Source organism: Chiloscyllium punctatum, chromosome 26 (assembly GCF_047496795.1).
Source record: "Chiloscyllium punctatum isolate Juve2018m chromosome 26, sChiPun1.3, whole genome shotgun sequence".
Lineage (NCBI taxonomy): Eukaryota > Metazoa > Chordata > Chondrichthyes > Orectolobiformes > Hemiscylliidae > Chiloscyllium > Chiloscyllium punctatum.
The window spans coordinates 62,665,763-62,678,992 of record NC_092764.1 but is presented as its reverse complement, the minus strand read 5'-3'; the positions used below and the strand labels follow the sequence as shown (position 1 = coordinate 62,678,992).

The window sequence follows — 13,230 nt, the reverse complement described above, 5'->3', positions numbered from 1 at the left end:
TTTGAGCTAGTTCTGTATTCAAATGGCTAGTTCTCCCTGTCTTTTGTGAAATCTAACCTTACTAACCAGTCTCCCATGGGGAACCTTGTCGAACGCCTTACTGAAGTCCATATAGATCACATCTACCGCTCTGCCCTCATCAATCCTCTTTGTTACTTCTTCAAAAAACTCAATCAAGTTTGTGAGACATGATGTCCCATGCACAAAGCCATGTTGATTATCCCTAATCAGTCCTTGCCTTTCCATATACATGTATATCCTGTCTCTCAGGATTCCCTCCAACACCTTGCCTACCACTAATGTCAGGCTCCCTGATCGAGAATTCTCTGGCTTGTCCTTACCATCTTTCTTAAACAGTGGCACCACGTTTGCCAACCTCCAGTCTTCTGACCCATCACCTGTGGCTATTGATGATCCAAATATCTCAGTAAGAGACCCAGCAATCACCCCATCTCCTGCAGCTCCACACAAAGGCCGCCTTGCTGATCTTTGAGGGGCCCTATACTCTCCCTAGTTACCCTTTTGTCCTTAATTAACCCTTTGGGTTTTCTTCAACTCTATTTGCCAAAGCTATCTCATGTCCCCTTTTTGCCCTCCTGATATCCCTCTTAAGGATACACCAACAACCTTTATACACTTCTAGGGATTCACTCGATCTATCCTGTCTATACCTTAGATATACTTCCTTCTTTTTCTTAACCAAACCCTCCATTTAGATTACTTACAGTGTGGAAACAGGCCATTCGGCCCAACAAGTCCACACCGATCCGCCGAAGCACCACCCACCCAGACCCATTCCCCTACGTTTACCCCTTCACCTAACACTGCAGGCAATTTAGCCTGGCCAATTCCCCTAACCTGCACATTTTTTGGATTGTGGGAGGAAACGCAGACATGGGGAGAATGTGCAAACTCCACACAGAGAGTCTGCCTGAGGCGGGATTTGAACCTGGGTCTCTGGCGCTGTGAGGCAGCAGTGCTAACCACTATGCCACCGTGTCGCCCACAATTTCTTTAGTGATCCAGCATTCCCTGTACCTACAGCAAAGGCAGTAACTGTGCAGGTTCACTGCTGGGTCAGTGTGGGTTTCTTCCTCTCTCTCCTGCTCTCACCCCTGCATTGACCTCACCTTGTGCTTCCTTTGTCTGTTCCTCTCCCTTATAAAACTGCTGCTGTTTTGACTTTTTTTTCTCCAAAGTTGCAACAGCATATAAAACAGTAATTGCTGTTCCTGGAACTTGACAAAATCACCTCCAACACCTAAAATACCTCAAAAAAGGAGCACCCTGTTACAGGCAGAAATTTTTCCCATCCTCCATCTTGGATTACCCCAAATCCTTCTCAACCTCTGTATAACAGGGACTGCTTGAATGGAATTGTAAATCCAGCTTGTGATCCAATATGGGGCAGCACAGTGGCTCAGTGGTTAGCACTGCTGCCTCACAGCGCCAGGGACCCAGGTTCAATTCCCGCCTCAGGCAACTGTCTGTGTGGAGTTTGCACGTTCTCCCTGTATCTGCGTGAGTTTTCCCCGGGTGCTCCGGTTTCTTCCCACAGTCCAAAGATGTGCAGGTTAGGTGAATTGACCATGCTAAATTGCTTGTAGTGTTAGGTGGATTAGTCAGGGGTAAATATAGGGGAGAGAGTCAGGTGGGTTATCCTCCGGAGGGTCGGTGTGGACTTGTTGGGCCGAAGGTCCTGTTTCCACACTGCAGGAAATCTAATATAATCTCAATAAGCCTTATATTACTTGGTAAAACACTTCTTTATACATTTTACAGACAGCTAGTGCTTTGAGAGTATTGCTGACTTATTTAACACTCATGGTAAATTCACACATTATCAGACTCAATTATTCAGTATAAAACATCCTCAAATTGTTGAATTAGTTAATGATTTTGTGAAAAGTCTGCAAACAGAAATGTTCAATGAACACCTTAACCACTAGCTGCTAAAATAGAATACAAAGAGATACAATCAGAGCGAAAAGGTTGTTTCTCAATGTGAAGACAAAGTTACCACAGAGTTGCTCTCTAATTAGGATCATAAGACACAGAATTTATAGCAACAGCTCGCAGTGTCATGCAACTGGAATTCTATAGTGAACAAACCTGAATTGCTGTTAACTTTCATCTTTTAGAATGGGTTGCAGGTTTCGTTTCAATAATATGTAAATCCCAGAACATTTCTCAAGTCAAATTTCAAGATAACTGAAGGTTTAATAAAGAAATGGTGACATCTCAGCTCAGACAATGTATTAAAGGTGTGAAGTTAGTATCTGTCTGTATCCCAATCTTAAACCAGACTAGTTCTATTTTCAAAGTAGGAATTTATGAAATGTTACATGATTGACTGCCTGCAGATTGTGTGCTTTTTGTCCAAAATAGAATGTATCTGCTTTTACAATTCTGCAAATGCAAATTCACTCCAGAGACTCATATGTGTATGTGCGTGCATGTGAGGGAGAGAGAGAGAGTGTATTTGTGTGTGTGTGTGTGTGTATGTGTGTATTGGGGGGAGGGGTTGGGGTGCAGGAGAAAATGTCATTGTGTGCATCTGAGAGCATGAGCGTGAGTGCGCGTTTGTGCGTGTGCGTCCTTGGTAGTCTGTGCATGAGTGTGATGGAGTATAAGTCTGTGAGAGGGTGTGTGCGTTAGTGTGAGTGTGGGGATTGTATGTGTGTGTCTCTGAGAGAGAGCGTGTGCATGACAGAGGGACTGCGGAGTGTGTGTGAGAGAGAGAGATAGTGAGTGTATATAGTGAAGTGGGGTCACCTGTAGTGTGACATGAACTCAAGGTCCCAGTTCAGGCCATCCCTATGGGTACTGAACTTGGCTTTCAGCCTCTGCCCAGCCACTCTGCGTTGTTGTGTATCCAGAAGGAGAGACTTTCATAGTAACCAGAGCCAGAGCAGGAACTGAACCCATGCTGTTATTGTCATTTCACATCGTCAACAAGCCAGCCAGCCAACTGAGCGAGCCGACCCATCCACCCCCCTCTCTGTGGCAGCAGGATTGACCAACTGAAATGGGCACCTCCCCATTTGGATGAATATTACACCATCACCTCATTCTGCACAAAACTCTTCTTGGGATGATTTTTGGGATCTTAATTAAAATATTTTTCTGTCCTCTCAACAGGTGTTGGATAGAAAACCGGACAGTGCATTATGTTACAAATATTGCATATTTTGCACTTGTGTTCCTGAGTAACTCAATCGTGCTGCTAATTGTGGGTGTGAAGGCGTTCAGATTGAAAGGGAGAGATAGAAAGAGTGTAATCACTGTATTCGGCTTGATCTGTCTACTGGGCATTACCTATGGCATAGCTTTCTTCTCATATGGACCTCAGAGTGTAACTGCAATGTACCTGTTCTGCATCCTCAACCCTCTCCAAGGTCAGTCAGACTATTACCGGGACTGTTCACATTGATGAGATTTTAGGTCAAAATAATATTATGTTTTGAGGGCTTCTCTTAAGATTTTATTTGGGATTTAGGATTTTGGAGACTGCATTTCCATTTAAGTTAGTCAGAGTAATTTAGCAAGCAACAAATGGTTTTTGAAAAAAACATACTGGCACATACTCTAATCAAACATCCATCACCTTAAACATGTTTGCTGTGGACTGGCGAGGTCTCTGCTAAGTGGGAGCATGATTGTCTCAAACACGGTCACTGCACCTCGGATAATTCACTGCATGTGAGATGAGTTGAAGTAATACGTGATAGGATAACATATAAAAGCAAATCTTTGTGAAATACAGCTGATCAATATTTCCCTCCCAGCAATCTTCAATCCATTTTTGAATTCTTTCCTCACTAACCAGTAATCCTGTAGCCAAGGATTATCTCCAAGCCTAGGCGGGCAGGATGAGGGAAAACCCAAAGGCGTTCTGTATGTGCGTGAGGAATAAGAGAATGATCAGAGAGAGGATGATCAGGGACAGTGGAGGGGAACTTTGCCTGGAGTCTGAAGAGGTAGGGGAGGCCCTAAATGAGGTTTTTGCTTCACTACTCACGAGGGAGACTCCTTGTTGATAGTGAAGACCCCATGGATCAGATTAAAAGGCTTGCACTGATTGATATTGAGGAAATGGATGTGCTGGAAATTCTGGGAAGCATCAAGATAGGTAATTCCCCAGGACTGGACCAGGAAGTGAGCAATGAGATTGCTGTGCCTCTAGTGATGATCTTTGCAACCTCACTCTCCATGGGAGTAATATCGGCTGATTGGTGAGAGGCAAATGGTGTTCCTTTGTTCAAGAAAGGGAATAGGGAAACCTCTGGGAATTACAGACCAATCAGTCTTACATCTGTTACAAGCAAGGTATTGGAAAAGATTCTAAGAGATAAGATTTAAGACTATCTGGAAAAACATCATTTGATTAAAGATAGTCAGCATGGCTTTGTCAGAGTCAGGTAGGTCATGCCTCACAAGCCTTACTGACCTCTTTGAGGATGTGACCAGACACGTTGACAAAGGTCAGGCAGTGGATGTGGTGCATATGGATTTCAGTCAAGCATTTGATAAGGTTCCCTAGGGTGGGCTTATTCAGAAAATTACAGGGAAATTTGGCTGTCTGGATACAGAGTTGGCTGGCCCATAGAAGACAGCGAGTGGTAGTGGATGGAAAGTATTCCGCCTGGAGGTCTGTGATCAGTGGGGTCCCCAGGGCTTCTGCCCTTTGTGGATTTTATAAATGACTGGGATGAAGAAGTGGAAGGATGGGTTAGTAAGTTTGCCAATGACACAAAGGTCAGTGGTGTCGTAGATAGTGACGAGGGCTGTTGTGGGCTACAACAAGACATTGACAGGATGCAGTGCTGGGCTGAGAAGTGGCAGATGGAGTTCAACCTGGATAAATATGAATGATTTACTTAGGAAGGTAGAATTTGAATGATGAAAAAGGATTAAATACAGGATTCTTGGTGGTGTGGAGGAACTGCAGGATCTTGGGTGTCCATGGACATAGATCCCTCAAGTGGCCACCAAGTTGATTGGGTTGTTAAGAAGGCATATGGTGTTTTGGCTTTCATTAACAGGAGGATTGAGTTTAAGAGTGAGGAGGTTTTGCTGCAGCTCTACAGAACCCTGACTCGACCACATTTGGAATATTGTGTCCCGTTCTGGTCGCCTCATTAGGGGAAGGATGTAGATGCTTTAGAGAGGGTACAGAGGAGATTTACCAGGATGCTGCCTGGATTGGAGGGCTTGTTTTATAAAGAGAGGTTGAGTGAGCTTGGGCTTTTCACACTGGAGAGAGGAAGAGAGAGAGGTGACTTGATAGAGGTATACAAGGGAATGGGAGACATAGATAGAGTAGATAGTTAGAGACCTTTCCCTGGGGCAGTAATGGCTGTCATGAAGGGTCATAATTTTCAGGTGATTGGAGGAAGGGTGAGATATCAGAGGGAGGTTTTTTTTGTACAGACAGTGGTGGGTGCGTGGAATGCACTGCCAGTGGTGGTAGTAGAGTCAGAGACATTAGGGATGTTTAAGCGACTGTTGGACAAGCACATGGATGGCAGTAAACTGAGGGGTGTGGAGGTTGGGTTGATCTTAGGTTAAGATAAATGCTCGGCACAACATCGTGGGCTGAAGGGCCTGTACTGTGCTGTAGTGTTCTATGTTCTGTGTTCTAATATTGAATTACACAATTAACAGAGGCTTCATTTCACTAGCATTCATCACCTCTTTCCCCCTATTTGCAGCTCCTGACCTCATTCAGCTTTCTGTTTGCTCCCGATTACAGCCACTCTCTCCCCTTTGTGAAAGTCTCTCCCCTGTGTAGATTCTTCTATCCTTTGCAGCGAATTCTCTCTTTGCAGTCTCTCTCGCCCTTTGCACACCTTCTCCCATGGTTACAGCATTTTTCTCCCATTTGCAACTTTCTGTCCCCAGGTCTCACTCCCTGCAGCTGTCCTCACTTCTCCCTCCCCAGCCTCACAGCACACTCCCCACCCCTCCCCCATCTAGCAACCTTGCTCCAGGGCTCCACTCTCACCCTGTCTCTTGTCCCTCCTATAGTCTGTAGCCTCGACATCTCCAACATCAGGGTCCTTACTTTCTCCATCTCAAAAGCTTTGCTCATTGCTGCCACTCACCTTCTCTAAGTTCCGACAATCAGAGGCTGTTTCTATGCCACTGTCACTGCTGATTGGAGGTGATTGGAGGAGCAGATCCTTGTAGATTCTGTCCATTCTACCTGCAGGGATGACTTTTCTCTGAGTGATCACCCCTGTGATTGAACTTTCCTGAGTGTTTTTAGGAAGGGGTTCATCTCTGTCTATTATGAACATTGGACCATTGATCATTTCCCCACTTATCAAGTGCTCAAACTCTCCTAGTGATGGACATTAAGTTGAAGTCTTGTGATCCTGCGCCAGGAGAGTGTAAAACTGGCCAAGCCTGGGCCAGTCAGGACGATTAAGAAATGTTATAGAATTCTAATCGGACTTGACAGATTGATGCAGGAAGGATGTTCCCAATGGTGGGGGAGTCCAGAACCAGGAATCACAGTCTAATGATACAGGGGAAACCATTTCGGACTGAGATGAGGAGAAATAACTTCACCCAGAGAGAGCTGAGGCTGTGGGATTCAGAATCACAGAAAGCAGTCGAGGCCAAAACATCGTCTAATTTCAAGAAGGAGTTGGATATAGCACTTGGGACTCGAGTGAACAGAGGATGTGGGGGGAAAGCAGGAATAGAGCATTGAGTTGGACAATCAGTCATGGTCAGAATGAATGATGGAACAGGTTTGATGGGCCGAATGTCTACTGCTGTTCTAATTTTCTTTGTACCATGTCATTGATAGAGAGGAGGGAGAAATTCATCAGACCACCATTCTTGATATGGAGAATAATAAATCAATTACATAAACACTAAAAATAATCTACCAATTTACATTCATTCAAGGATCAATATGCCTTGTTCTGGATCATCAAACTAATGTTGGCCATCTCACAATTAAATATCTAGTTCTTTAATGAATAATCTTAAAATATATTTATTAATGTTTAACATACTTGATGTAAACACCGAAACAAATTCCTGAAATAGTTTGTTTTGCTTGCAGGGTTTTTCATATTCCTGTGGTACTGCATGTTAACACGATCACCCAGTAGCACAGTCAGCGAGACAAGTAAAACTACAACCAACTGTTGAAGACAGTTGTAATGTGCTGCCATCTGTTTCTGACTCACAATGTTAAACTTTCATCTCTCATTTCCCAGCACATTTCCCAGCACAGAGCAAATTTCCCAGCACAGAGCAGCACACCAGGGACGTATTCAGGGAATTCTGCGAGGGCCCCATAACTTTCCATCACAGATAGAAAGGGATGTGGCCTCTGTACCTGAATTCCTGGTGCACCCCTGAAGCTGTGCACTGGAAAGACCAAAGATCAAAGAGAGTCTCCCCTTCCATGTGCACAGATTTCCCACCAATTGATTCCAAACAGTATTCAGGCTGTTTCAGCTGAGCCTGATACAGAAGCTGTCAGGCATTGTCCAAGAATGTTGGAGCCATACCCCAAACCAGTGAGAGAAAGATGAAATGAGGGAGGCTCATGTGCAGCATAATCAGTGACACAGCCCCATTGGGCTGAATGGCCTGTTTTGTGCTGCAGAGTCGATGTCATTCTATTGAGGATCACAGCTTCTTTTTTGATAAGTTCAGAACCCACCAGATATCATGTTCTGTTAGAGTTTCACAAATATTTTAATGCAAAATAACAAACATACATAAAGAGAATGTCCTTTAAAATGATCGTTCATATCCAAAATCTATTTCTGAGAAAGTTGATCTTTATGATGTTGAATCACAGAATATGATCATTTTGAACATTTACATCTTGCTTTGATTTGATTTGTATTTAATTTTTAATCATGTTTCTTCCTCTCTCACTGTAACTAGGGACCAATGTCCTGCGAAAACCTTGTGACATTTTTATTCGGAAGTTTTAGTGTGATTGATCATCTAATTGTTATTAGATCAATTGTCACTGATGAGTTTATCAATTGGAATTGCTATGATAAAACATTGTCTTATTTGATAATTTTTAAGAATGTTAATGATTGCAATGATTGGCTTGAAACCTAGCTTATAGTTTTTATTTGTTTATGAATACCTATTAATGTTCTTAGGTTAATCAGCAACTACAAACCAGTTAGTTTAACTTTAGTGGTGGAATATCTTTGAGAAATGATAATATGAGCTCAAATTAATAGTCACATGGACAAATACGGAGAAAGTGATGCTGGAGATCAGGCAGTTCCTGATGAAGAGCTTATGCTCAAAATGTCAACTCTCCTGATCCTCAGATGCTGCCTGACCGACTGTGCTTTTCTAACACCACACTTTTTGACATGGACAAATATGCCTCATTTGAAGAAAAGCAAAATGGATTTCTTAAGGGAAAACTGGACTTAATAACTTGAAGGTTTTGAAGAGATTAGAGTGAAGTTTGATGAACACAATGTGGTTTGTGTGGTTTACATGGACTTCCAGAAATCATGTGATACAATGGTGCACATAGACTTGTAAGCAAAGTTGTCATTTTGTGGAATAGCAATGTGCTATGGAATCAGCTGAATGAGAGGAAACAGGAGCGGTTCAGTGAATAGAAAGGTTGGAGTGTCCTATTGTTGAGAATTGTCAGGGGTGTGTTGGCACTCTAGGCTCAATGTATATCAATGACCAAACCTGTGTGTTCAGGGCACAGTTTCAAAGGTTTGTAACTGATACAAAACGTGGAAGTGTGGTGAGCTATAAGTGAGGAGGATAGTAGAGAATTTAAAACGGACATAGTCTGGTTGGTGGAATGGATGGACAGATGACAGAGGAAGTTCGGTGCAGAGAAATGTCAGTTGGTTGGATCCCAGATGCCAATAAGAGCAATACAACAGCATAACAACATTCATTATAGAATGGTTAATGTCTGCTTATTATTGGTCAACATAAAATACCTCATACATGTGACCATGGAGACATAGGATCAAACAAATAAGGGGAAAGAGTAGGCCATTCAGCCCAACAAGCCTATTCAACAATTTGTTGAGATAATTGCTGATCTGATCATGTTTTCAGTTCTCCTTTCCAATTTACTCCATTACCTTTGACTACTTTGTTAATAAAGATGCTCACACAATCTTAAACATCATCAATAACTCTGTCTCCTCTTTTTGTTAATAAAGATGCTAACACAGTCTTACACATTGTCAATAACTCTGTCTCCTCTTTTTGTTAATAAAGGAGCTAACACAACCTTACACATTGTCAATAACTGTCTCCTCGCTTGTTTGTGGAACAGGATTCAACTTACTTACAATCATGTCAGAGAAAATATTTCTCCCTGTTTTTCTTTTAAATCAAAGACCATGTATTTTCAATCTGTGGCCTTGGTTTTAAATTTTCCCGGAAAGTTTAACAGCCTTTATTTATCCACTTTATCAAGCCCCCTCAGGACTTTATCCTTTTCAATAAGATTACTGCTCACTCATCTCAATTTCAATGAATACAAGCCCAATCTGTCCAATCTTTCCCCATAAGACATTCCCTTCATCGCAGGAATCAGTGCTGAATCTGCTCTGAATTGCTTCAAATGGAATCAGATCCTTTCTAAGACATGAGAGTAAAACTGTCGGCAGTACTTCAGGCTCCAGATGTGGATTCACTGGTTTCACACTTTAATACTTTTACACTGGACTCCTCTTGCAATAAATGCCATTGCCCATTTGTCCTCCTGATGATTTCCTGTTCCTGAACACCAGCCTTTTATGATTCACAAATCAGATCAGCCAAATCCCTCTGGGCCACAATGTTGTTCAATTTCTCTGTTTACATTTCTTCCTGCCAAAGTAAGCTAGTTCACATTTCCTACATTATACACCACATGCCACTTTCTTCCCCATTCATTTTCCCTCTCTATATCCCTTTCCATACTCCCTATCTATTCAGCACAGTTTACTCTCTTCATTACCTTTGTGTCATCAGTGAAAATACTAACCAGGTTCAATCCCTTTCTTGAATCATTTATAAAGACTGTGAATGATTGAAGCCCCTGTACTGATCCCTGTGACACCCCAATAATTACAATGTGACAATTGTAAAATGACTCATTTACCCTGACTCTCTATTTCCTGTGAGCTAACCAGTTCTCTATCCCTGCTAAGATGTTACCCCATACTGCACACTCTAGAGTCTGTACAGTAATCTTTCATGTCGCATCTGCTACCAAATGCAAACAAGTTCCTTATATAAATGTATGTGGAGTCAATGTGGTGTCACCCTGAAAACCTTGTGATGGTCTGTAAAAACCAGTCGTGTTCCCCGCTGCCTTGTATTCTCATCACATGAAAAATCTCATCATCTGGGATCAATACTATGCATCAATAAGTCAAGCGATGTTTTTCCTGATCAAAATTATCTTCAGGATGGAAGGTCAATGATTGTGTTGGAATTCGCGTCAATACAATACATCAATAGGCGTGTATAAAACCGTAGAGGGGAAGATCTGATCGCTCAGTTACCGTTCACTCAAAATTCCTTTGTTTCAGTAAATCCACAATATTCTGGCTGTTTATTGTGGTCTCTGCACAAAAATCTGTTTCACCTTCATGTATTAAATGATTATTTTGCTACCACACTATTTTGTGAGAAACACTGACTTTTTAATGAAGCTATCATTGAATCTTGCCTGTCAATTTTGTTTGAAGAATCTTATTGCATTTTATGAGATTTGAATGCTTTATTGTTTTATTAATTACATATTAAAATGCAGATTAAAACTTGAAATTGCATCATTGCTTTGATTATTTTCAATAACTCAGGAGATTTCTTATTATAATTTTAAACTCAGTGCTGTTTTTAAACTCAGGCCATTTGTTTGAATTATCTATTTTGTTCCCATCTACCTGACAGCCCCATGTATAAACATGCCCATGGTACAGCAAGAAGCATTATAATAGGAATTGGGCTGTAGTGTTTCAGTGGAGATTGTAGAACATTTTAAAAGTCCATCACAATTTATGCTTATCTGCATATTTGGGTATGGGAAGTACCTGGTTCCTTATTACTTTCCATAGCTCCTTCAGAATCTGCAAATTTCTATATCGAGTAACCTTGAAGCGTGTACCCAACCAGTCTGGTTCCCATGCTGTATAATTATTATTTTGCAGCCTTTGCCAAGCATGAATTCTAAGCCTATCTACTCTTTTAAGCCCTTACCTTTTATAATAAACCATCGGCTGAATTTCATCAGAAATTGGCAAAGTAACCATTGAGGTGAGCTACATGGATGGTTTGGCACAATGTCTCCTTCAATTCTCCCCAACTTGCCTCATTGCCTGTGTTGGGCCCTGTTCCTGCGATCTTCCCTCTTGCCAAAGGCAGTAGTATTCACCACTGCTTGGACATCCTGGGATTTCTGGCACTGGTATCATTCTTAAAGCCCAGCCATGCCCCCAGTCTTTGACCTGCTCCTTTATTGTACACTCATGGGGCATCGGCATCACTGGCTGGCCAGCATTTATTGCCTGTCCCTAGTTGCCCCATTGAGACAGTGGCGGTGAGCTGCCTCTCGAACTGTTGCAGTCCACATGCTGTGGGTTGACCCACAATTCCCTTAGGGTGGGAATTTCAGGATTTTGACCCAGCAACAGTGACGGAATAGGGACTTTTGGTAAAGACTGAAAAATAATAATTATACAGCATGGGAACCAGACTGGTTGGGTACAATCTAAATCTACTTGATTTAGAACTTTACAGATTCTAAAGGAGCTATGGAAGGTAATGAGTAACCATGTACTACTCCTACCCAAATACGCAGATCAAACTGTTGTAATCGATAGTTTGTCCCATGGACATATCAGGTCTGGTGGGCAGTATGTTCATCAGTCACAAGGACTATAGATATAAGGAGGTAATAAAGTCAAATATTTACCAGAAGGGGCTAGTCAATGGTGAAATACAACTGTTATCAGTTGGTTGATTATGGAGAATGAGGGGCAAGTGATTAGGTCCATAGATTGTTAGCATTGAACTACAATATTGAAAGGCAGGGAATTGCAGTGTAAACTCAGACAGTGACTCTGGGAGTGAACATACCCCGAGAAACTGATCTAGACCCATTGAAAGGAATCTACAGGAAAGAGAGGAAGTCAAACAGGAGCAGTCAAGAAGGAGATAGGAGGCAAGACAGAGAGTAACCTTTAACAAGGTCAAGGAATGTAGCACAGACCAGGAGCAGAAGCCCATAGGATTGGCAGCTCTTACAAACTAGAAGGCAAATTAATAGAAGCAGTCAGAGCTGGACAGAATTCGAGATGGAAAGAGAGTGGTCAGATTGGGGACAACCAGCTCTATCACAGATATGGATACACAATGAAAAAGTGCTTTCTGATTGAATATCTCAGCCTAAAGCCAGGCTAGTGGCAGATGGTTTTTAAGAGAAACTTGAGGATCAAGATATGAGAGTAGATTCACCCACAGCAGTGTTGAATATTTTCTTGGCTTGTTTGTCAGATCAGACTTGTAGACCCACTGATGTGAAAGCTGCATTTCTAGAGGGAGATCAGTTCAACAGTGAAGGGTTTCTTCACCCTTCGAAAGAGGCAGCAAATGGAGTGGGGACACTCTGGGTGTTAAGTATACACGCAGCAGTGATGGAACAGGGATATACTTCCAAGTTAGGATGGTGAGTGGCTAGGAGAGGCACATGCAAATGCTGATGTTCCCATGTACCTGCTGCCCTTGTCCTTCTAGATCTAAGTGATCATGGGTTTTGAATGTGCTGTCTAAGAATCTTTGGTCAATTTCTTCAGTGCATCTTGATGATGGTACACGCTGCTGCTACTGAGCGTCGGAGGTGGAGGGAGTGGATGCTTGTTGATGTAGTGCCAATCACGTGGGCTGTTTTGTCCCAGGTGTTGTTAAGCTTCTTGAGTGTTTTTGGAGCTGAAACCATTCAAGCTCCTCAGCAAGTGGGGAGCATTCCATCACACTCCTGACTTGGGTCCTGCAGATGGTGGACAGGCTTTGGTGAGTCAGGAGGTGAATTACTCACTGCCAATAATGTTTATACCATTGAATGTCTAGAGGCATTAGTTAGATCATCTTGTATTAGAGATGGTCATTGCCTGGCATATCTGTGGCACAAATATTCCTTGTCACTTGTCAGCCCAAGCCCAGATATTGTCAAAATCTTGTTGCATTTGAATATGGACT

At 42.3% G+C, this 13,230-nt stretch overlaps 1 protein-coding gene across 1 annotated transcript in view; it reads left to right on the top strand.

The window, feature by feature from the left end:
- Nucleotides 1-7,685, top strand: part of LOC140496192 (adhesion G-protein coupled receptor G1-like) — a 53,513-nt gene extending 45,828 nt beyond the window's left edge. Inside the window, exons 12-13 of the mRNA XM_072595695.1 lie at nt 3,142-3,398; nt 7,082-7,685. The gene's annotated coding sequence lies outside the window, so the exon portion shown is untranslated. The remainder of the gene's footprint in view (nt 1-3,141; nt 3,399-7,081) is intronic.
- Nucleotides 7,686-13,230: the final 5,545 nt, after the last annotated feature.